The following is a 23,526-nucleotide window of genomic DNA, read 5'->3' as shown; positions in this document are numbered from 1 at the left end:
AATCTTGACCAAACTGTGGGAGAAAGATCAATACAACAAAGGTGTCATGAACCGGACTTGGTTCAGTCAGTTTCTGAGGTTTCTATGCCTGTTTGCTCCTAGCTGCTGCTGTTGCAGCTGCCCTGCATTCCCAGTGATTAAGTCTCCAGTGAACTTCCCTGAGTTCTGCAGCCTGATCCCTGACCCACACACACCTGTGCAGTAATCAGGTGTGTCTGTCTTTCCCCAGTGTTGATTAGTGCTGCGGCTGGCAGCCAATCACAGAAAGGCAAGGGGGATATAACTCAGGCCCTGGGCCTTCATTCCTTGCCTTGAACAATTGCTTACCTGTTCCCAGAATCTCCTGTGTCAGAGAAGTTTCCAAGGCTCCGAGATCTCCAGCGTACCCCTGCGATACTACCTGGTTCTCTCCATCTCCAGAAAACATCATTTGGCTTTTCAGCCCATCAGTGACTTTCCCACCTGGTCCTGAAAACTGCCGACAGACTCTGTCGACTCCGGGGTTGACTACTCCCTGCTGCTCTCATAGTGACTACATCATCTGTCCTATACTTCCAGCAAGTACCCCGGGGCCTTCCCTCATCTGTCAACACCACGGTCGACATCTCACGTCGACATCCCCAGCAATTCCCAGATTGCACTTCCCTCATTGAGCTCTCCAAGTTCAAGTGTCATCACCCCAGCCTGCATCCAGAGGGCCAGGGCAGGGGGCCGCGACCTGCCTGTCAGACGCAGCTAAGTCCAAAGCTCCTTGCGGGGCTCCCTGGTGAATACCGCTGGCAGGTTAGACTCCGCGCCCCTGTTCCTGGTCTCCGCCAACACTCTGGTTCACAGTGCCCTGATCCTCCTGTGTATTTCTCATATCAAACCTCCTGCGTTCAACTATCCAGCGCCCTCCACTGGTCCACCACGGTCACAGCCGGGAACACAAAATATCCCTGCGCTGACAGTTTGTTCAAGGCCGATGGACTCGGTTCAAGACCCCAGTGTGGGACCAGCGGTCATCCAAAATGTTACCGCTCGGATAGAGACTCAAGAAGCCACTCAGCAGCGAGTGATAAAATATCTTCAAGAGGTATCCAGTCGATTGGATACAATGCAGCAGTCATTGTCAACTCATGTGTCGACTGTCCAAAATTTTTTACCACCCACTTCCCATTCCAGTCTCCAATTGCCGGTACCAAGCAAATACGACGGTGATTCCAAAACCTGCAGGGGATTCATTAATCAGTGTCAAATTCAATTTGAACTGTTACCTCACAACTTCCCCACAGCTAGAATAAAGATTGCATATATCGTCTCATTGCTTTCCGGAACTGCCCTCGAATGGGTATCACCGCTGTGGGAGAAGTCTGATCCTCTCCTTGCAGACTATGACATGTTTATCCAGACTTTTCGCCGTATTTTTGATAGACCAGGTCGCTCAGCCTCTGCTTCCACAGATATCCTTCAGGTCAAACAAGGATCTCGGCCCATAAGGCAATATGTGGTCCACTTTCAGACTTTGGCATCCGAGTTACTGTGGAACAATGAAGCCTTGACAGCTGCGTTCTGGTTAGGAGTATCAGATCGCATCAAGGATGAGCTGGCAACCCGGGATCTTCCAGATCGGTTGGAAGACCTTATCTCCCAATGTGTCAAGATTGATTTACGCCTCCGTGAGAGAGGTCTTGAAAAACAAAAGAAGTTAATTCCTAGAGAGATTCCTGAATCACGTTCTGTGTCTCCTGACCGTGAAGAACCCATGCAAATTGGTAGATCACGCCTGACTCCTGTCGAACGTGCCCGCAGGCAGCGCAATAGATTGTGTATATATTGTGCTGCTTCCAATCATTTCATTGATGCCTGTCCTGAGCGTTCAGGAGAACGCCAAGGCCTGACCTGCAATGGAGAAATCAGGTTGGGTCAACTTGTGAAATCTCCTCACGATAATGACTTTGTCCTTTCAGTGTCCCTCGAGACTCCAGCCGGACCCATACCCAGTTCTGCCCTAGCAGATTCCGGGTCAGGTGGAAACTTCATCTCTTATGACCTTGTCTCCAAGTTGAAAATTCCTCTGGTACCCATATCTCCGCCTATCTATGTTACCGTGATGGATGGCAGCAAGATTCCTGGCAGTGAGGTTCATTTCCGTACTGAACCTGTCCTTTTAAAAGTTGGTACTTTGCATCAAGAGTTAATAAAATTCTTTGTGATTCCCAAAGCATCCTATGACATTGTGCTGGGGCTTCCATGGCTCCGACTCCATAACCCCAGTATCAACTGGTCCACTTTACAGTTGGAACATTGGAGTCCATATTGTCGTCAGCATTGTACTGTTCCGGCGCTACCAACCGGTTCCACGAATGTCGCACCATTTCCTGGTTGGCCTGACACCTACAGAGACCTTATGGATAAGCATGCTGCCGATACCCTGCCACCACCTCAGGAGTGGGATTGCTCCATCAATTTGCGCCCAGGGAAAATTCCTCCTAAAGGCCGTACCTACCCGGTATCAGTCCCTAAGAATCAGGCCATGCAATCTGGTAATAGAAAGAATCTTCAAAAGAGATTCGTCCGACCTTCTAATCCTCCTGCTGGTATAGGTGTTTGCCCTGCAAAGAAAAAAGGTGGTCTCCGATCTTGTATTGATTCCAGAGACGTAGAATCCCATCGCTCTCCAGTAAAAGAGGTTCCACGTCAGCTCAGACAAAACAAGCCCTATGATAGGATTATGTGCCGTTCTGGTACTCTGAGTGTAAAAACTGATGTCCTATCTTGCTCCATGAAGGAAGACTACCCCATTCCTGATTCCATCGCATTTGCTCCTACGCAAGTATCTCCTACACCTCCTTCTGGTAAGACATTTGTGCCCCCTGAGCTCCGCCCAAGACAGTTGTCAGGGGTTCATAAATCTTTGTTCCCCGGGCGTCCTGGTGCCCAAAACACCCTCGAGACTCTGCAACGCTCCGATGGATGGCCACAGATCAGAGAAGATATCAAAGAATGTGTGACATCCTGTCCAGAGGGTACACAGCATAAAATTCCTTTCCAAGGAGGTCCTATCCTCCACGACCATGTTTTTCTCCAGGATGATACTCCGATAAATTCAGTTTCCATCGATGATGGATGGTCCACCTGTTCCGAAGATGAAAACTATGTTTTGCCTCAGGAAAAAATTAAATTGAATTCTACAAGTTGCTATCCAAAAGCCCCTGGCTATCTTACTAGATGCAACTTAAGCGATAGTGGAGTCCTAGCCTCAAGGGCCCGATCCTCCCGTCCCTACCAAGTTCGTTGGGGTGTTCGGAGTCCACCCCTAAAGGAGGGGGTACTGTCATGAACCTGACTTGGTTCAGTCAGTTTCTGAGGTTTCTATGCCTGTTTGCTCCTAGCTGCTGCTGTTGCAGCTGCCCTGCATTCCCAGTGATTAAGTCTCCAGTGAACTTCCCTGAGTTCTGCAGCCTGATCCCTGACCCACACACACCTGTGCAGTAATCAGGTGTGTCTGTCTTTCCCCAGTGTTGATTAGTGCTGCGGCTGGCAGCCAATCACAGAAAGGCAAGGGGGATATAACTCAGGCCCTGGGCCTTCATTCCTTGCCTTGAACAATTGCTTACCTGTTCCCAGAATCTCCTGTGTCAGAGAAGTTTCCAAGGCTCCGAGATCTCCAGCGTACCCCTGCGATACTACCTGGTTCTCTCCATCTCCAGAAGACTCCTGCGATTCCATCCCTGCAGTTGAGTAGCCGGTGTTCCGCTACAAACATCATTTGGCTTTTCAGCCCATCAGTGACTTTCCCACCTGGTCCTGAAAACTGCCGACAGACTCTGTCGACTCCGGGGTTGACTACTCCCTGCTGCTCTCATAGTGACTACATCATCTGTCCTATACTTCCAGCAAGTACCCCGGGGCCTTCCCTCATCTGTCAACACCACGGTCGACATCTCACGTCGACATCCCCAGCAATTCCCAGATTGCACTTCCCTCATTGAGCTCTCCAAGTTCAAGTGTCATCACCCCAGCCTGCATCCAGAGGGCCAGGGCAGGGGGCCGCGACCTGCCTGTCAGACGCAGCTAAGTCCAAAGCTCCTTGCGGGGCTCCCTGGTGAATACCGCTGGCAGGTTAGACTCCGCGCCCCTGTTCCTGGTCTCCGCCAACACTCTGGTTCACAGTGCCCTGATCCTCCTGTGTATTTCTCATATCAAACCTCCTGCGTTCAACTATCCAGCGCCCTCCACTGGTCCACCACGGTCACAGCCGGGAACACAAAATATCCCTGCGCTGACAAAAGGTGGAGAGAAAAAACAGAGAGTGCGTGAGGCAGCCTGAGGTGGGTACACCCAGAGTGGTGACCCTACACCACTAGAAATACACAGGGAAAAGCAGAAGGTTGGATGTTCCCTCCACAGGCACCAAAGGTTAAAGCAGGAGTGATATGTCCCTACATGATGGGAGACGATCCTCTTTTCCGACCAAACAGCACAATATGGAGTGGTAAATAAAAATGTGGCAAGGCAAATACCATACATTCCTTAGACTATGTCACATATCCTCTTCTCCGTAAACCCATAGTCAAACAATTGTAAACCAGGATCACACAAGCTGTTAGTTTTCAGACTTGGTTAAACCAATAGTTGTAATACCATTTTGTGAGGAAATATCCGCTAAAAACTCCAGCATTGATCACATTTGTTACATAAATTTAAATAAAAATATGTGTAAAAAAATTCTGTTTCCTATATAAGGTAAACATTACAGGTCATTATTATGAATAAAAAATGTTTACTTGCCAATTTTTACCTATGTTGCCAAATTCACTTTGCATTCAAAGGCATAGCTGCCTACCCTCATGCATTCTGAAGAAGACTCCCTGAAATAGCAGTAATCTCCCTCTCTCCCTCATTAGTCTAGCAATCTTCCTCATTTCACCTAGTCCACATTACACTTGAGAGAGATACATTGAATCATGAGCACAATTTCCACGCACTTTAGCAAGTATAGTGTCTCTTACTAACTGCTTTGGGGCTCAGCTACATTTGGATATAAGTCATTTTAGAAGATTCCTCTCAGATGTAGCAGTACACTCCTCCCTCTCTTTCACCCCCCCCACATTCGTGCTCTCTCACAGTCTTGCCGCTTTCATCTCACGCATCAGACCATTCCTCTCCACTGACGCGACCAAAATTCTCATTCATTCTCTTGTCATCTCCCGCCTTGACTACTGCAACATCCTTCTCTCTGGGCTACCTCTCACCCGCCTCGCACCTCTCCAATCCATTCTTAACGCTGCTGCTAGGCTCATCTTCCTCTCCCGCCGCTCTACCTCCGCCTCCCCCCTCTGTCTATCTCTTCACTGGCTCCCCATTCCTTTCCGAGTTCTCTTTAAACTCCTCACCACCACCTACAAGGCTCTCTCCTCCTCCACCGCTCCTTACCTCTCTTCACTGATCTCTATCCACACTCCCTCCCGTCCTCTTCGCTCCATCGCTGACCGCTGACTGACCTCTCACATAATCACCTCCTACCACTCCCGTGTCCAAGACTTCTCTCGCGCTGCCCCCCTGCACTGGACAACCTCCCGCCACCCATCAGGCTTTCTGATTCCCTTACCTCCTTCAAGCGCTCCCTCAAAACCCACTTTTTTCGACTAGCCTATCCCTCCTCCTAACCTCTTTTGATCCTCCTATCCTGCCTTCGTTCCCCTCCGTTCCTACTTATCCTATTGTTTTTCGTTCGTACACCCACATATTTTTAGTATGTTAACTCTTATGAGTAGGGTCCTCCGTCCTTACGTACTCACCCTACCTCTTTACCTCACCTGTGCTCATGTCCTGTTCTTCCCTTCCTCTACTTCATCTTCAGTCTCCTCAACAATTTTGACACCTACTTCTGAACTGATGCTGATTTTAGTTCTACCAGCTATACCCCTATTCATACTGTATTTTTCAACACACCCTGTATGTTACCTTGTAAATTGTTTTTTGTTTGCTATGTACGGCTCTGCGGACACTTTGCGGCGCCTTATAAATAAACGTACTACTACTACTACACTCCAACGCTTCTAGGTGCCATGTTCACAATCTCTTTTCACAATCTCTAGATATATGGAACTAGACACGTCCTTTGGGTAGAGCATGACACCCCCCCTCAATGGGGCGCTGTGCAAAATTCTACTACCAACTATAATCTCCCTGAAACTAGTTTTCAAAAAGTAGGCAAGTATGCTTAAAGGGTTAATGTTAGAGAATCAGCTTTGAATTTCATGCTTGCAGAATGTACTCAATAATGTATATTAAACAAGCAGTACGGAATGTCAGTGAGCATGCACATAACATGACTGTAAAGCAAGTAAATATCAGCTCATCGTACTGTTTCCATCCCGTTGAAAGACGTTATGTCTAACCATTGTTGTTGCTTGGTAAAAAAATCCTTAATGTAATGCACTGTAGTTTCCTGTGTTTCATTTCTCAAGGAATGAACGTTTCAGCACCACCCCAGCCTAACAATAGAAATGTCACTGTAAGCACCTGGTAGCTGTAATCTCACTTCAGTTTAACAGTCTTTCATTTCCTGTTCTGTTTTTTTTTCCAGACTTTCAGGAAAACTGTATCTGGAATAGTTGATAAAGAAATGACTTAAGACTATCCAGTCTACCAGCATATATGTAAAATATAGTATCTGTGCACTTTAACAAAGACACGTTAAAAGAACTTGACAATTAAAAATAAAAAAAAAAAACAATTAAGGGGCTGGTGTTGAGATGAGGGGCTGTTTGCAGTGGGCATATTCTGGAAATTGACACACCTCATGGTCAAAATGGCGCACACAAGTTGGAGCAATGTATTTCAATTGCTTTAAACCATTGTGGAAATGCACTGTAACATTGCTGTAGCCGGTGACCCAACCCACGTGTAGAAAATGGCCGTCATAGCACTAAAGGTGTTTACCATGATGTTGTGGCTCCATTTTTAAAAGTAACTGTAGATGCCATATTTAAATGCATTAGCGACACTCAGCACAAGTATTGTTTTATTTGCCCAGACCCTCTCTAACGGAGGTAGGCAGTCGGAACAGTGCCGTGCTATCCTCTGCGGTGCAGGGCAATATAATATTGGCAATACGAATTCTGTAAAGATTCATGTAATAATTACCAAACTGATTATACTGTAAAGTCCTTTTTAGCAGTCAAGTTCCCATCTATTGTGTACTAGCAACCTGCCCCGGCTTCGCACGGGAAGCACTAATTATCTACACCCAAGATGAAAAAAACACATGTATTTAAGGCAAATGGGAAATTATATTTCTTTTAATAATTCATCTTAAGGCCAGCGGATAGACAATGTTTTTGTGTTTTTATTTGGAGTAAAAACGTATACATTTTTCGGTGTGCCAACTCGGGAGCAAGCCACATACAACTGGTCATGTGAAAAACATGAAGGGGGAAATTTACTAAAGGAAATTTGTAAAAAAATACGTGTATTTGTATCCAGAAATACACCTATTTTTTACATTTGCTATTCCAAAAATACGGCAATTCGTATTCGTATTGAGAGCACATCAATACGTATAGGAATTGCCGTATTTTCGGGATAGTAAATGTCAAAAATAAGTGTATTTCTAGATACAAATACACGTATTTTTTACAAATTTCCTTTAGTAAATTTCCCCCGAATTTTCCAAATTTAATCCAGAAATAGTCAACAATTGGCCTTGTGCTTTGTTGATGGTAATGGCAAAGGCAAGACACAAAGGGAACTGGAGCCGCTTGAATTTGAATGGTAAATCATTGGAAATCATCGGTATGCATGGAATCGCCTTTCAATTTGCCACTGATGATTGTTGCCTCGATTAAATTTGGTGACAATTTTTTGATGGTCAATCTGGTTCCGTTGCACAACTTTGGTGAAAATTGGCAAAACATTTTTTTAAAGATTTCTGTTAATCCGATCTCTACCAAACTTCACAGGATCACCCGCTGGGCTAATCTAAATATTGCCTCAAAATTTCATCAAAATCGGTCACGCCATTTTGGAGTCCATAGGGAACATATATACATGCACACATCGATTTTTATATATATATATATAGATAACCAGTGTAAAGGTAATCAGGTCTAAGCATCTTTCTGTTTCACTCCAACATATTGCTTTCAAGAATTCTAAAAGGAGTAAATGCTGGATGTTATAGGGGTGGCATACAGATGTAATAGAAATGACACTCTTAAATGTACGATATGCCTTGTTGGCCAAGGCTGTCTCCAGGGGAATTTTACTAAGATTGAATGAGATTTACTAAGATTGAATGAGTTTGAAATGAATGCAAGTATTCGTACCCATTCCATGTCAAATACAGCTGGTAAATTAGCAACAGCTTAGCCGAATTGTAGTGTACAAATGAATATACCATCGATAGAACTCGGCCGTATATGGCCATGATTTCTATGGTGTTGTGCTTATTTATTATCATTTGTACAGCTGAATTCGGCTGGTAATTTAGCAGAAATTATGACTGGAAAATGCTCCTCATTTCCCAGGCGTATTACACATTTCTCGGTGTAAAAAAAAAAAAAAAAAAAAAAATAATGGGGGGAAAAAACAGTGTGGGGTCCCTCCCAGGAGCATAACCAGCTTTGGGCTCATTGAGCTGGTCCTGGTTGCAGCAATACAAGGGGGGGGGGGGGATCAAATGGGTTCCCTCTGTAGCTCTATTATTTGTATAATCAGCACCAGGCTTGTGTTAAAAATAGATATTGGGTTCTTTAGTAGAACTCCAAGGCCCAGCAAGCCTCCACCGCATGCTGGGACTTAGAGAACCACAAGTTCCAGCATGCGGGGCATTAATGTGTCCGCTGGAGCTTGTAGTCCCACTACAGAACCAATACTGAAATAAATGAGACACACACTTTATTACACCCTTCACAATTCCATAATTACCTATCTTGATCATGTAGGTTCGGTCCACTTCTTCATATAGAATCCAAAAGGGTACCTGTGAAAATAAAATTATACTCACCATTCATCCAGTGTAGATCGCACCCATCGTACCAAACAGACTGAAGGAAGCCCATGTATACAAATAAGCTTCCTTCCCCCTAATGCCAGTTTCCTGTGTGACCCGGAAGCCAATCAGGAAGTGCTACAGCAGCAGCGCTCCCCAGATTGGCAATGCTGGGTGCTGGATGACTGACCGGCAGTCGGTATTCCAACAGTCATTACACCGACGTCTAAAAGCCCGACAGACGGGCAGCAGCTTTTCTTCGTGGGGGTCCATGAACCCCATAGAGGGGGAATAAAACATCTGACTAATGACTCAGAATCCCAACTGTCAGTGTTTATATACCACACCCAGCCATACTGCACTGACCTGTCAGTCAAGCAGAGCTCTGTTTCTATTTAGAATGGGGAGGGATTTCACACTCTAAAAGCGTGGGAACTTTGGGGTTTCCTAAATTCCTAAATGGTTAATTAGGTTAGTCCACACACTTGTCCTAACACACTTGACACTCTAGCATTACCCTGATGGCTGTTTGTGCCCAGTACTGGTTTCCAAAATATGGGGGACCCCTGCTCCTTTTGTCCCCAAGAGCCTGGTGCTAGTTGTAGAAATACAGGGGGACCCCATTTGATTCCACCACCACCACACCCCCCCCCCTAGTTGTAGAAATACAGGGGGACCCCATTTGATTCCACCACCACCACACCCCCCCACCCCCCCCCCCCTGTATTTCTGCAACCAGGAACAGCTCAATGAGCCCGTGGCTGATTATGCTCATGGGGGAGGGGGATCCCAGGCCATTTTTTTTATTATTTAGTTTTCTATTTGTTACATTAAGAAGCATTGCACAGATCTAACTGATCTGTACGATGCTTCATGCTCGTCTGTATTTGGCTGTCGGGAAACAAAAACTAGTCACTACACCATTGGAAAAAATTAATCGGGAGAATATGTCAGCTTTGTAAATTAGCTGTATTCTCCGTTCGTATTTTTACCGGTCGTACCCGTCCGTGCACGGGATCAGATGTACAGTAATTGGCCTTCTTAGTAAATTCTCCATGTCTGGGAAAACATATTGTCAGAGGGTCTGTTTCTTGGTACTAAGACCCACCTGCGTGCACCACTGAGTATGTGAGAAATGTAATTGAGTCCATGAATACAAACCTGGCATGTTTCCAACAGCAATCTCTGCATGACTAATCTTGATGTCCCCACTTGACAGAAACTCACCAAGTATTATTTCTTTATTATTCATTACCAGTTATATTCCCTATGACATGTACGCACACACACATTCACGTTATGATCATTTTACTGCTGTGAAGGAATGTGCAGGACTTCCATTTTTCCAATTGCAGCGGCCTAGGAAGATGTCAAGCAGCCACTCTGTTGACGCCCGATGATGACACTTAAACTGGGACCTCATCCTTCTGAGATGCAATGACACTTTGGGGTTTTGTTTCACAGAAGTGCAAATAAAATCTTATAGCAATCTTGGCACTTCGGCGGGGCTTACTGAATTAGCCCCAAAGTCCATACTGATTGGGGCATTAACTTTACTTCAGGACTGTCCCATCAGAGTCTAGACAGTTGGCACATTTGCAGATTTCACTACCTGCTGCTGCTTGCTCGGTCCTGGAATTTTGGGACCCTGTTTGAAAAAGGAATAGATACATGAAATATCGAAAGTTTAGCAACAAGTTTAATTTATTTGCCTCAATTTGCCCCAAAATAAATAGGCCTTCCTACCTACAAGCAGTCCTTACATAAAATGAATTAATAACACTACATATTTTTTAGGCAACTTGAACCTGTACATGTGTAAGACCTCTGCTTGTTACCATGAGTTTCTATACTTCCTGTTTCCTATTTGGAAGAATAGAATTCACTGTGTAATGCTTTCATGCCACTGCAACCTACTCTGACACTGAATATCCCCATCCTGCCATATGTTACAAACCCACAGTAATATCACCACCCTTCATTCTCCCCAGTCCACTACTATGTTACCACCTGTCCAATGCAACGTTCTCCTTGGCCACTTTAATATCCTCACCCATCCCACTGTGAAATGCCCTTCACTACACAGCTGCCATCTTACTGTGCAAACCTCTGCCTTCCTATTCAAAAAAATTATCCCCACTCTTCCCTTACCAATCCTGTTAAATGCACTGTAAATACCCCATTTCTGCAAGTCCACTTGTTCTTTCCTAACTACTGTACTTTGTCCCTTTCCAGCCACCAGTAATATTTGCACCGCAACTTCTCCAAACCCACTGTAATATTTCCACTTCTCACACCCCCAGTACTATAGGTAGATACAGTTTGTGTATACATGCCATACTTACCTACTTTTGAAAACTAGTTTCAGGGAGAATGTAGTTGGTAGTATAATTTTGCACAGCACCCCATTGGGGGGGGGGGGGGGGGGGTTGTCATGCACCTTACAAAGGGTGTGTCTAGTTCCATATATGTGGCCAGTTGCACTAAGCTTCAAAAGTGATAAAATGGAGAGTGATAAACAACTAGCCAATTAGCTCCTACCTGCCAGTTTTCAAACACAGCCTGTGACATGGCAGGTACAAGCTGATTGGCTGGCTCTTTATCACTCTCCATTTTATCACTTTTGAAGCTTAGTGCATCTGGCCCATGGAGATTGTGAACATGGCACCTAGAAGCATGGATGTGCACTTCTGCATCTGAGAGGAATCTTGTAAAATTACATATCCAAATGTAGATGAGCCCCAAAGCAGTTAGTAAGAGATACTGTACTTGCTAAAGTGCTGGGAAATGGTACTGATGATTCAATGTAAATGTATCTATTTTTCATTCCTTTTCCCCAAATAAATTTAACAGTGTAACGTGGGCTAGGTGAAATGAGGGAGATTGCTAGACGAATGAGAGAGAGAGGGAGATTGCTGCTATTTCAGGGAGTCTCCTGCAGAATGCAGGAGGGTAGGCAGCTATGTACCATGCACATATTCATGAGATGTGTGAAAGCAGCATTAATACATCACTATAAATCACTATGGTTGGCTTGTTGTCTACACACACTTTTTTTGGTATTTGTGACATAATTAGAAGTTTATTAGTAATTAGTAATATTTATTAAAAATTGCAATATGCCTTAGTAAAAGAACATTACTTATTAACCTATTCAGTGGTGGGGGGGTTTTGGGGGAGCGCTCCCCACTGGGTGAGTTTTTTATGGGAAGCGCTCACTTTAAAAAAAACACCACTACCTCCCTGGGTCCGGGCAGCGCCGCTGCACTGTCAATCAGCAGCTGCCCGGACCTGCGCCCCCTGTGCCGCGTACCTGTCCCCGGCAGCCGGCTTGTCATAAGCCAGCGCCGGGGACTTCAATAAGAAACCCGGAGGGGAGGAGGAGGGAGGAGGCGGCGCCACAGAGGGGAGGGAGCCGGGCAGCGCGAAGATGCCTGAGATCAGTGAGTGAACTCAGCAGCGCTGCCCGGCTCCAAACAGTGGCAATCCGAGAATTTTCCGGGCTTGCCAGACTGGACACTGAGGCACAGCCCGGAAAATTCTCGGGAATGCCACTGAAGGGGTTAATATATTTTTTACAGGTAACAAATAATGCTTCAGGACATAGAAGTCTTAGGTATTAATGATGTTGATCAGAATGTGGGAGTGCCAATTAATGGCGATTAAAGTGCCAATTAATAGGGAGCTAAGGACAGTGTAGTAATCCCTTTAAATTTTTGCTGTGGGTAAAGTAATCACTAATTACACCAGTGTGTCGAGGATATGTGTAGGTCACATCACATGCAGTAATGGTTGCAGACACAAAGGTCCTGCCACCCAAGACCACTGACCATTTATGCTTTTAGCGAGAGGTGTTTATTTATAACAAGGTATCCTGCATTATGACTATACTTTGCCCATTCTAAGTTACAGGAAATGCTGCTGTCAATACCTAAAGTGTAACTTACTGGAAATAAACAGTTGCAAAGTGCATGCAAAGCCAAGGAGTAATGAGTTGGTATTACTGTATTATATACAGTCTTCCCAAATGCAATCACAATCACATCTTGCAGTTTGGCTGCTGTCATGATGATGTCTCTTAATTTGAAATTGGAAAGTTGGAAAAGCGGGTTGCGAAAATATTAATTCTTAGTATGGACTGTGGACTGGTATGTTTCCAATGGGTATGGGTCATTCGGTCGACAGCAAGTAGGTCGACAAGTATAAGGTCGACACCATTAGGTCGACATGCATTAAGGTTGACATGACTGTAGGTCAACAGGGTCATTAGGTCGACAGGGTCATTAGGTCGACACAAGCATTAGCTCGACATGGGGAAGGTCGACAGTCAAAAGGTTGACACGGGGTTTTTCGCATTTTTTTCACCTGAATGTCAACATGGACACAAAAACGTAGCGCCACATGCCTCGCTACACTTGGCACACACTATTTTATTCTACCACCACGCCATAGTGGATGGTAAGGCATGAAATACCACCTGTCGTCACATGTTGGCTCAAAAATAGTGAAAAACCACATGTCGACCTTTTGACTGTTGACCTTCCCCCTGTCGACCTAATACGTGTGTCAAACTAAAGACCATGTCGTCCTAACCCATGTCGACATACAGTCTGGTCGACCTTAATACATGTTGACCTAATGCTTGTCGACCTACTTGCTGTTGACCCAATGACCGGACCCTGTTTCCAATGTACAATATACTCCTGTGTACATATCACTTCATGTGTAAATTAAAGTAACAATGGGGAATTCTATTTCACATGGGATGTTGCTATGGGCAACCAATAAGAAACTACTTTTTATTTATTTAGCACCTTCAAGAAGATAATAGCATCTGATTGGTTGAGCAACATCCCATTTAAATACAGTAGAAATGACACCTTATACCCTGTTCTCATTGCCGCAAAAACCCGGGTATTTTCCTGGGCAAGCAGAAATGTCCTGTGTCGCGTCTCTGTGTGAAAGGGTCTTTGTGAAATTCCCGGGTGTTATGCCCCGGTAATTACACACGGGATTTTTGCAGGGTTTTTCCTGGGTAATACACGGGTGTACGTCAGTCTGAGCAGCACAGACCTGTGTTTTTCACACATGATGCCAAAAAACAAGCTCATTGGGGGATGTAATCAGGTGACATGTGACGTCCATTATATGCGAGGAGGGCAGAAATGGCGCACTGGAGGGATGAAGAAGTGCTGGAGCTGCTGGCTGTGAGAGGAGAGGAGAAAATTAAAAAACAAGTCACCGGCACAGTAAAGGACTCGACAGTGTACTATAACATCGCTAAAATCTTATCTGCCTGTGGCAACATCAAAACCCAGCAACAGGTAGTGAACAAACTGAAAGCCCTGCGGAAGCAGTACACGTCCATGACCTAAATAGGAGGAAGAGTGGTGGGGCCCGCATGGACTGGGCATTTTATCTTTGGGAACTCTGCACTGGCTAACCCCATATCACTGTCCTCCTCCAGCACTTTTCCTGGCAGTGCAGCAAGTGTGTGTGTGAAGATAATACTGCAGCAGCAGCAGCAACACCTATTGATCTGGAGGCCATAGATAGTGAAATGGATTCCTGCTCAGTCCAAGATGAAGTCCTGGAAACATCAGTTCTCTCGCAGACTTCCACAGTGGGTGAAGCTTCATCACCGTTGTCTTTGCGGCAGTCACCATCAGCGTCCCCATCAGCGCCTGGAACAGCGCACCGTGCTGAAGGTAGTAGTGCAGCCCGTGAAGCGACGCACCGAACTGAGAGTCCACGTCCACAGTTACGCAGCAACAGTAAGTTTTTAAATTAAAATTCGACACACCTATATAATACAGTCCACAGTTTTAAAAACTACAAAATGTCGCAGCATGTAGCTATTGTGCAGGAGGGAATAGCATTCAAGCACGTATGGGCCCACGCTGCTTTTTTATTTATGTATTTCTATCAAATTAACACCAACATGCATGTGTGTATTAGGGATCTGATTCAGGCCTGTCAGCAACATTGCTAACAGGTCTGAATGAAAAGTCGGCCGCAATCCCCCCTGACCAGCCTGAACCCGGTATGCAGTCCTTATGGTGGGTTCCTAGTGTATGGCCACCAACAATGTAGTTTTGAAAGGTGCAGAAAAATCAATATTATAGGCTGCTGTACTAATGTGTTGTGTTTGTTCTTCCCATAGTTTACAATGTTCCACAACGGAAGAAGCAGGCCACAAAGATGGAACAAGCCACAAAGGCAATGACTGCCGTAATGCTGGAACACCTGAAGGAAATGGATGAATCTATGCAAGCACACGAGCGTGAACCACACCTTGCAAAATGACCCTCTCCAAGAGGGACACAATGCTCTGCTCCTGCACTTCTCTCTTGATGTACCTGTGTTGAAGCACCTATCTCATCAATTAACCTGTTCAACACAGGTGATGGTAATCATACATGAGAGGGAAGTCCATGAGTAGAGCATTGTGTTCCTCCTGGAGAGGGCAATGTTGGGAGGTATGGTGTGAGCTACAGAACTCTTTCATTTCAGCGATTGTTGGTGTGCATGAGCGTACAATTGCGACAATCGAGAGACACAGTTGGAGTTCCTTAATAGCCTTTTAAGTAGAACACAAGGCTATGCACAGCCCCAGCCACATGTAATTCTTTTGAGGGTAGTTGTCAAATGTATACCAGAGGGCAAACCAATTTGTATCCCCCAGGGCAGGGAAGCATGGTGGCACACAGTGTATCACAGTCTCCACCAGTGCCACATCATTTTACAGTGTATCCGGCTGGAAAACAACACCATCCACCAATTCCTCCCCATGTCCCTGAGTATTCAGCTGGTACAGCACACCCTCCAACAAATCCTCGCCAGGCCCCTGAGTATTCAGTTGGAACAGCACACCCGGCAACTACTCGGCGTGCACCTGAGTTTGCAGCTGCTCCACATAGTGATGAGCAGCCTGCATCTGCCCAAAGCCTTTTCTACATCTGTTACCAAGAGTTGTAAAACTGTGTAAGCTGGTTACAGTATTTTCTTTGGTACTTGTTTCCTAGCACGGCGCCCATCTCGTTGATTGTATGCCTTAAGTTTAAGGCATGTAAGGCATACAATCAACGCGATGGACCCGATTTTCTGTCAATCACCAGCTAATTTGCCGGTGAAAGACAAAATCGCGTTGATCGCGTCCATTGCTCCTGCCTGGCTCTGTAGCTTCCCGCGTTGATGTGACCGACGCGATCAATGCGATTTTCCCATAGGGAACAATGTTAAATTATGTGAAAATCGATTTTACATAGGTGACAATGTGAAATGGGCCAATATGGCCCATTTCACATTGAATATGGTTAAAAAGTATGTTTAATGCCCCCCCCCCCACATTGTTAACGCCACCCCACTATTGACGCCAACCCGAAACGTGGCGAGCGCAGCGAGCCCGGGAGGGGCGGCGGTACGCGTCCTCCGACTTTTTATACCCCTACTATCCTCGTTGACGTGGAGTTGATTTTATAAAGTGTGGCGAGCGCAGCGAGCCACTGAGCCCGAAGCGTGGCGAGCGGACGCGGATACCTATGAAGCCCACGAGGGGACGCGTATACCTGTGAAGGTATCTGCGTCTGCTCGCCACGCTTCGGGCTCGGTGGCTCGCTGCGCTCGCCACACTTTATAAAATCAACTCCACGCTGACGTGGATAGTAGGGGTATGAAAAGGTCGGAGGACGCGTACCGCCGCCCCACGCGGGCTCGCTGCGCTCGCCACGCTTCGGGTTGGCGTCAATAGTGGTGTGGCGTTAACAATGGGGGGGGGGGGGGGGGCATTTCAAACATGAGGGGGGGTTTGGTATTAAAATGGGGGGTTTTGGGGCTTTTTACATTGAAATCAATGTAAAATCGGGTCTCAGGGACCATTTTACATTGATTCCAATGTAAAAATCGGGTCCATCGCGTCGATCGCATCGCATGTGATTTGGTTGGCATGCGATGCGATCGACGCCATTTTTCCGACCCGATGGATACAATCAAAATCGGTGGCGCCGTGCTAGGAAACAAGTACAGGGCCGGTGCAAGGCTTCTCAGCACCCTAGGCAAAACTTCAAGCTACGCCCCCCCCCCCCCCCCCATTTTTTTAACATCATGTGGTCATCCAATTCCCATGACCCCGACCCCCAAAAGGTGGCCAAGTCCCCTGCTTTTCCTCTGCACCCTCCCCTTTGCCACCCACAAAAGAGTACAAGGAAGAGGGGGCAGCAATGTAGGGAAGTGTGCCTCAAGGGAAAGTATGGAGGTGAGGTCTTAGAAGTTCCACAGCAGACACCTGCATTAAGTACAACAAGGATCCTCATAGACATCCTTGATTTTTTGATTTGCAGACTTGGTGGCGCCCCCCAGATCCTGGCGCCCTAGGCAGCTGCCTAGTGGTAGAGCCGGCCCTGAACAAGTACCTTTTATTTATATGTCTGTTTGGCCGGTCTGTTCAGATAAAATGTTAGTCATTATTTAAAAGTGCAAAAGTTTTATATATTTTTTTTTATATTTTGATATACAAATTGTTTATCTATGTACAAGTACGTATATAGTGAAAAGCACTTTATTGTACATACAGTATGAATAAAATATGTACATAAAAACAGAAATGTCTTGTCATTATTATTATTATTATTGTTTTATTAAATGGGGTAATAGCCATGATAAAATCTATGCAGTGTGCTGGGGAAAAAAGGCCTGTTTAAAATGACATCATCTTTAGCCAGCAAATAAAAGCTGCTTTTTAAACAGCCAATCACAGCAATTTGTACAAATTTCCCAACAGCCAATCAAAGCTGCTATTACATTCCACACACTTGTTGGCAGGCAGACCATGGAAAGCAGTGTGAAAGGGGCAGACACGGGAAATTCCATTGTCTGAGGTGCAGTATAAAGTGGGTCTGTGAGCTGAGAAGCTCTGTGCCCCGCTAAAAATCCGGCAAGAAAAACCCGGGTTTTTGCAGGGGCGGCAATGAGAACATGGTATTAGTAAATTTACCCCAAAATTTTAAATAGTGCAGTTTACTGAAACGTATAACAATTATAGTAAAATCATAACTCCCAACTTTTAAGCTTGTCGAATAGGGACACAGACGAGCGCCCGAAAATTAGGGGGCGTGGCTACTCGAAAGGGGGCATGGTCTGCATGGTCTGCCACGCCCCCATTTGTACACTGTGGGGGCATGGCCCAGAGGCTCTTTGAGCCTCTAGCCATGCCCCCAGCCCCCCTGGCTGTGAGAATAGGCTCACCGCTGCTCAGCAGCCGTTAGGGGGACTCCCAACATAACCCCCCCTGCCAAGGGACACTGACGGCCGCGGGAGGGGCGCGGGTACGTCCCTGAAAACTGGGACGTTCCTGCGGTTATCCGGACTGTTGGGAGGTAACATGACCCATGCCAGGAGGGACACAATGCTCTGTTCCTGGACTTCCCTCGTAATGTATGATTGTCATCACCTGTGGTGAGCTAGGTAATTGATAAGAAAGGTGTTTCACCACAGGTGATGGCAATCATAAATTAAGAGGAAAGTCCAGGAGCAGAGCTGAGTGTCCCTCCTGGAGAGGATCATGTTGGGAGGTATGAGGTATGGTAAAATGATTTCATTTCATACAATGTTTGCACTCTGTTTAGTGGTTGTGGACAAAAGTGGTTACTATATAAAACTGTTATAACTCACTCCCTATTTCTTCATCATTGAAACCTCTTGTACTTGAGCATGCTAGCAGTCACAGATATTGTGGCCATGCTTCTACCTAGAGGCACCACTTGGAGTCCCCCATGTGGACAAACAAAAGGCAGTGTTCAAGATCTGTGCAGCACAATTCTATCCTCTGCATCCTCTTTCCAAGCTTCTCAAAACGCCATCATCTAGAGCAGTGGTTCCCAACCCTGGTCCTCAAGTACCCCCAACAGTGCACGTTTTCCAGGTCACCCGGCAGGTGCACTCATTAATCAGGCACATTTGAAAAGATCCACAGGTGGAGCTAATTATAGCACTTGTGAGTCTGTGTGGAGACCTGCAAAACGTGCACTGGGGGTACTTGAGGACTAGGGTTGGGAACCACTGATCTAGAGCAGCAATGAATAGTCAGAGCATAGCAATTACCACAATTACTAATATTTGCCAATTTACACATACCTGCACCATAAATACCTGCACAGTTCCTAGAGAACTGTATATCACAAGAGATTCAGAGTACTACACAAGGTTTAATTTTTCACAGAGAGAAAATACCAAAATCTAATGAAAATGACAAATTCACAAAGTATACTTCTTCTAATTTGATGCCCACATTGGATGCCTATAGTTTTCACTGGCATCCTAATGTGATAGATTCCCAATGCAAAGGATATTTAACATATACAGTAGTGGTATGGATTCAAGTGCAGGTTTACAAGATTCTGTGAAGGTGCAGGTTTAGCTGTAGATCAGGTGCAGGTTTACAAGGCGCTATGAAGCTGTAGAACAGGTGCAGGTTTACAAGGTGCTATGAAGCTGTAGAACAGGTGCAGGTTTACAAGGTGATGTGAAGCTGTAGAACAGGTGCAGGTTTACAAGGTGCTATGAAGCTGTAGAACAGGTGCAGGTTTACAAGGTGCTATGAAGCTGTAGAACAGGTGCAGGTTTACAAGGTGCTATGAAGCTGTAGAACAGGTGCAGGTTTACAAGATTCTGTGAAGGTGCAGGTTTAGCTGTAGATCAGGTGCAGGTTTACAAGGCGCTATGAAGCTGTAGAACAGGTGCAGGTTTACAAGGTGATGTGAAGCTGTAGAACATGTGCAGGCTTACATGGTGCTATGAAGCTGTAGAACAGGTGCAGGTTTACAAGGTGATGTGAAGCTGTAGATCAGGTGCAGGTTTACAAGGCGCTATGAAGCTGTAGAACAGGTGCAGGTTTGCAAGGTGATGTGAAGCTGTAGATCAGGTGCAGGTTTACAAGGTGCTATAAAGCTGTAGAACAGGTGCAGGTTTACAAGGTGATGTGAAGCTGCAGAACAGGTGCAGGTTTACAAGGTGTTGTGAAGCTGTAGAACAGGTGCAGGTTTACAAGGTGCTATGAAGCTGTAGAACAGGTGCAGGCTTACATGGTGCTATGAAGCTGTAGAACAGGTGCAGGTTTACAAGGTGATGTTAAGCTGTAGATCAGGTGCAGGTTTACAAGGTGATGTGAAGCTGTAGAACAGGTGCAGGTTTACAAGGTGCTATGAAGCTGTAGAACAGGTGCAGGTTTACAAGGTGATGTGAAGCTGTAGAACAGGTGCAGGTTTACAAGGTGCTATGAAGCTGTAGAACAGGTGCAGGTTTACAAGGTGCTATGAAGCTGTAGAACAGGTGCAGGTTTACAAGGTGCTATGAAGCTGTAGAACAGGTGCAGGTTTACAAGATTCTGTGAAGGTGCAGGTTTAGCTGTAGATCAGGTGCAGGTTTACAAGGCGCTATGAAGCTGTAGAACAGGTGCAGGTTTACAAGGTGATGTGAAGCTGTAGAACAGGTGCAGGTTTGCAAGGTGATGTGAAGCTGTAGATCAGGTGCAGGTTTACAAGGTGCTATAAAGCTGTAGAACAGGTGCAGGTTTACAAGGTGATGTGAAGCTGCAGAACAGGTGCAGGTTTACAAGGTGTTGTGAAGCTGCAGAACAGGTGCAGGTTTGCAAGGTGCTATGAAGCTGTAGAACATGTGCAGGCTTACATGGTGCTATGAAGCTGTAGAACAGGTGCAGGTTTACAAGGTGATGTGAAGCTGTAGATCAGGTGCAGGTTTACAAGGTGATGTGAAGCTGTAGAACAGGTGCAGGTTTACAAGGTGCTATGAAGCTGTAGAACAGGTGCAGGTTTACAAGGTGATGTGAAGCTGTAGAACAGGTGCAGGTTTACAAGGTGCTATGAAGCTGTAGAACAGGTGCAGGTTTACAAGGTGCTATGAAGCTGTAGAACAGGTGCAGGTTTACAAGGTGCTATGAAGCTGTAGAACAGGTGCAGGTTTACAAGATTCTGTGAAGGTGCAGGTTTAGCTGTAGATCAGGTGCAGGTTTACAAGGCGCTATGAAGCTGTAGAACAGGTGCAGGTTTACAAGGTGATGTGAAGCTGTAGAACATGTGCAGGCTTACATGGTGCTATGAAGCTGTAGAACAGGTGCAGGTTTACAAGGTGATGTGAAGCTGTAGATCAGGTGCAGGTTTACAAGGCGCTATGAAGCTGTAGAACAGGTGCAGGTTTGCAAGGTGATGTGAAGCTGTAGATCAGGTGCAGGTTTACAAGGTGATGTGAAGCTGCAGAACAGGTGCAGGTTTACAAGGTGTTGTGAAGCTGTAGAACAGGTGCAGGTTTACAAGGTGCTATGAAGCTGTAGAACAGGTGCAGGTTTACAAGGTGATGTGAAGCTGCAGAACAGGTGCAGGTTTACAAGGTGTTGTGAAGCTGTAGAACAGGTGCAGGTTTACAAGGTGCTATGAAGCTGTAGAACAGGTGCAGGCTTACATGGTGCTATGAAGCTGTAGAACAGGTGCAGGTTTACAAGGTGATGTTAAGCTGTAGATCAGGTGCAGGTTTACAAGGTGATGTGAAGCTGTAGAACAGGTGCAGGTTTACAAGGTGCTATGAAGCTGTAGAACAGGTGCAGGTTTACAAGGTGATGTGAAGCTGTAGAACAGGTGCAGGTTTACAAGGTGCTATGAAGCTGTAGAACAGGTGCAGGTTTACAAGGTGCTATGAAGCTGTAGAACAGGTGCAGGTTTACAAGGTGCTATGAAGCTGTAGAACAGGTGCAGGTTTACAAGATTCTGTGAAGGTGCAGGTTTAGCTGTAGATCAGGTGCAGGTTTACAAGGCGCTATGAAGCTGTAGAACAGGTGCAGGTTTACAAGGTGATGTGAAGCTGTAGAACAGGTGCAGGTTTGCAAGGTGATGTGAAGCTGTAGATCAGGTGCAGGTTTACAAGGTGCTATAAAGCTGTAGAACAGGTGCAGGTTTACAAGGTGATGTGAAGCTGCAGAACAGGTGCAGGTTTACAAGGTGTTGTGAAGCTGCAGAACAGGTGCAGGTTTGCAAGGTGCTATGAAGCTGTAGAACATGTGCAGGCTTACATGGTGCTATGAAGCTGTAGAACAGGTGCAGGTTTACAAGGTGATGTGAAGCTGTAGATCAGGTGCAGGTTTACAAGGTGATGTGAAGCTGTAGAACAGGTGCAGGTTTACAAGGTGCTATGAAGCTGTAGAACAGGTGCAGGTTTACAAGGTGATGTGAAGCTGTAGAACAGGTGCAGGTTTACAAGGTGCTATGAAGCTGTAGAACAGGTGCAGGTTTACAAGGTGCTATGAAGCTGTAGAACAGGTGCAGGTTTACAAGGTGCTATGAAGCTGTAGAACAGGTGCAGGTTTACAAGATTCTGTGAAGGTGCAGGTTTAGCTGTAGATCAGGTGCAGGTTTACAAGGCGCTATGAAGCTGTAGAACAGGTGCAGGTTTACAAGGTGATGTGAAGCTGTAGAACATGTGCAGGCTTACATGGTGCTATGAAGCTGTAGAACAGGTGCAGGTTTACAAGGTGATGTGAAGCTGTAGATCAGGTGCAGGTTTACATGGTGCTATGAAGCTGTAGAACAGGTGCAGGTTTACAAGGTGATGTGAAGCTGTAGATCAGGTGCAGGTTTACAAGGTGATGTGAAGCTGTAGATCAGGTGCAGGTTTACAAGGTGATGTGAAGCTGCAGAACAGGTGCAGGTTTACAAGGTGTTGTGAAGCTGTAGATCAGGTGCAGGTTTACATGGTGCTATGAAGCTGTAGAACAGGTGCAGGTTTACAAGGTGATGTGAAGCTGTAGATCAGGTGCAGGTTTACAAGGTGATGTGAAGCTGTAGAACAGGTGCAGGTTTACAAGGTGCTGTGAAGCTGTAGATCAGGTGCAGGTTTACAAGGTGCTATAAAGCTGTAGAACAGGTGCAGGTTTACAAGGTGATGTGAAGCTGCAGAACAGGTGCAGGTTTACAAGGTGTTGTGAAGCTGTAGAACAGGTGCAGGTTTACAAGGTGCTATGAAGCTGTAGAACATGTGCAGGCTTACATGGTGCTATGAAGCTGTAGATCAGGTGCAGGTTTACAAGGCGCTATGAAGCTGTAGAACAGGTGCAGGTTTACAAGGTGCTATGAAGCTGTAGAACAGGTGCAGGTTTACAAGGTGATGTGAAGCTGTAGAACAGGTGCAGGTTTACAAGGTGCTATGAAGCTGTAGAACAGGTGCAGGTTTACAAGGTGCTATGAAGCTGTAGAACAGGTGCAGGTTTACAAGGTGCTATGAAGCTGTAGAACAGGTGCAGGTTTACAAGATTCTGTGAAGGTGCAGGTTTAGCTGTAGATCAGGTGCAGGTTTACAAGGCGCTATGAAGCTGTAGAACAGGTGCAGGTTTACAAGGTGATGTGAAGCTGTAGAACATGTGCAGGCTTACATGGTGCTATGAAGCTGTAGAACAGGTGCAGGTTTACAAGGTGATGTGAAGCTGTAGATCAGGTGCAGGTTTACAAGGTGCTATGAAGCTGTAGAACAGGTGCAGGTTTACAAGG

General features: G+C 45.8%; 1 protein-coding gene and 1 long non-coding RNA gene across 2 annotated transcripts in view; one reads left to right on the top strand and one right to left on the bottom strand.

Moving 5' to 3' along the window:
• Positions 1–23,526, top strand: part of TSPAN2 (tetraspanin 2) — a 167,342-nt gene that overhangs the window by 54,796 nt on the left and 89,020 nt on the right. The gene's annotated exons all lie outside the window — the stretch shown is intronic.
• LOC146059975 (uncharacterized) overlaps positions 9,805–23,526 on the bottom strand; it is a 175,331-nt gene continuing 161,609 nt past the window's right edge. Inside the window, exon 3 of the long non-coding RNA XR_014470341.1 lies at positions 9,805–10,628. This is a non-coding gene — a long non-coding RNA (uncharacterized LOC146059975). The remainder of the gene's footprint in view (positions 10,629–23,526) is intronic.

This window comes from Crinia signifera, chromosome 2, assembly GCF_055691185.1.
Source record: "Crinia signifera chromosome 2, ASM5569118v1, whole genome shotgun sequence".
Lineage (NCBI taxonomy): Eukaryota > Metazoa > Chordata > Amphibia > Anura > Myobatrachidae > Crinia > Crinia signifera.
The sequence above is the reverse complement of the archived record's forward strand: the minus strand, read 5'-3'. Positions and strand labels throughout refer to the sequence as shown.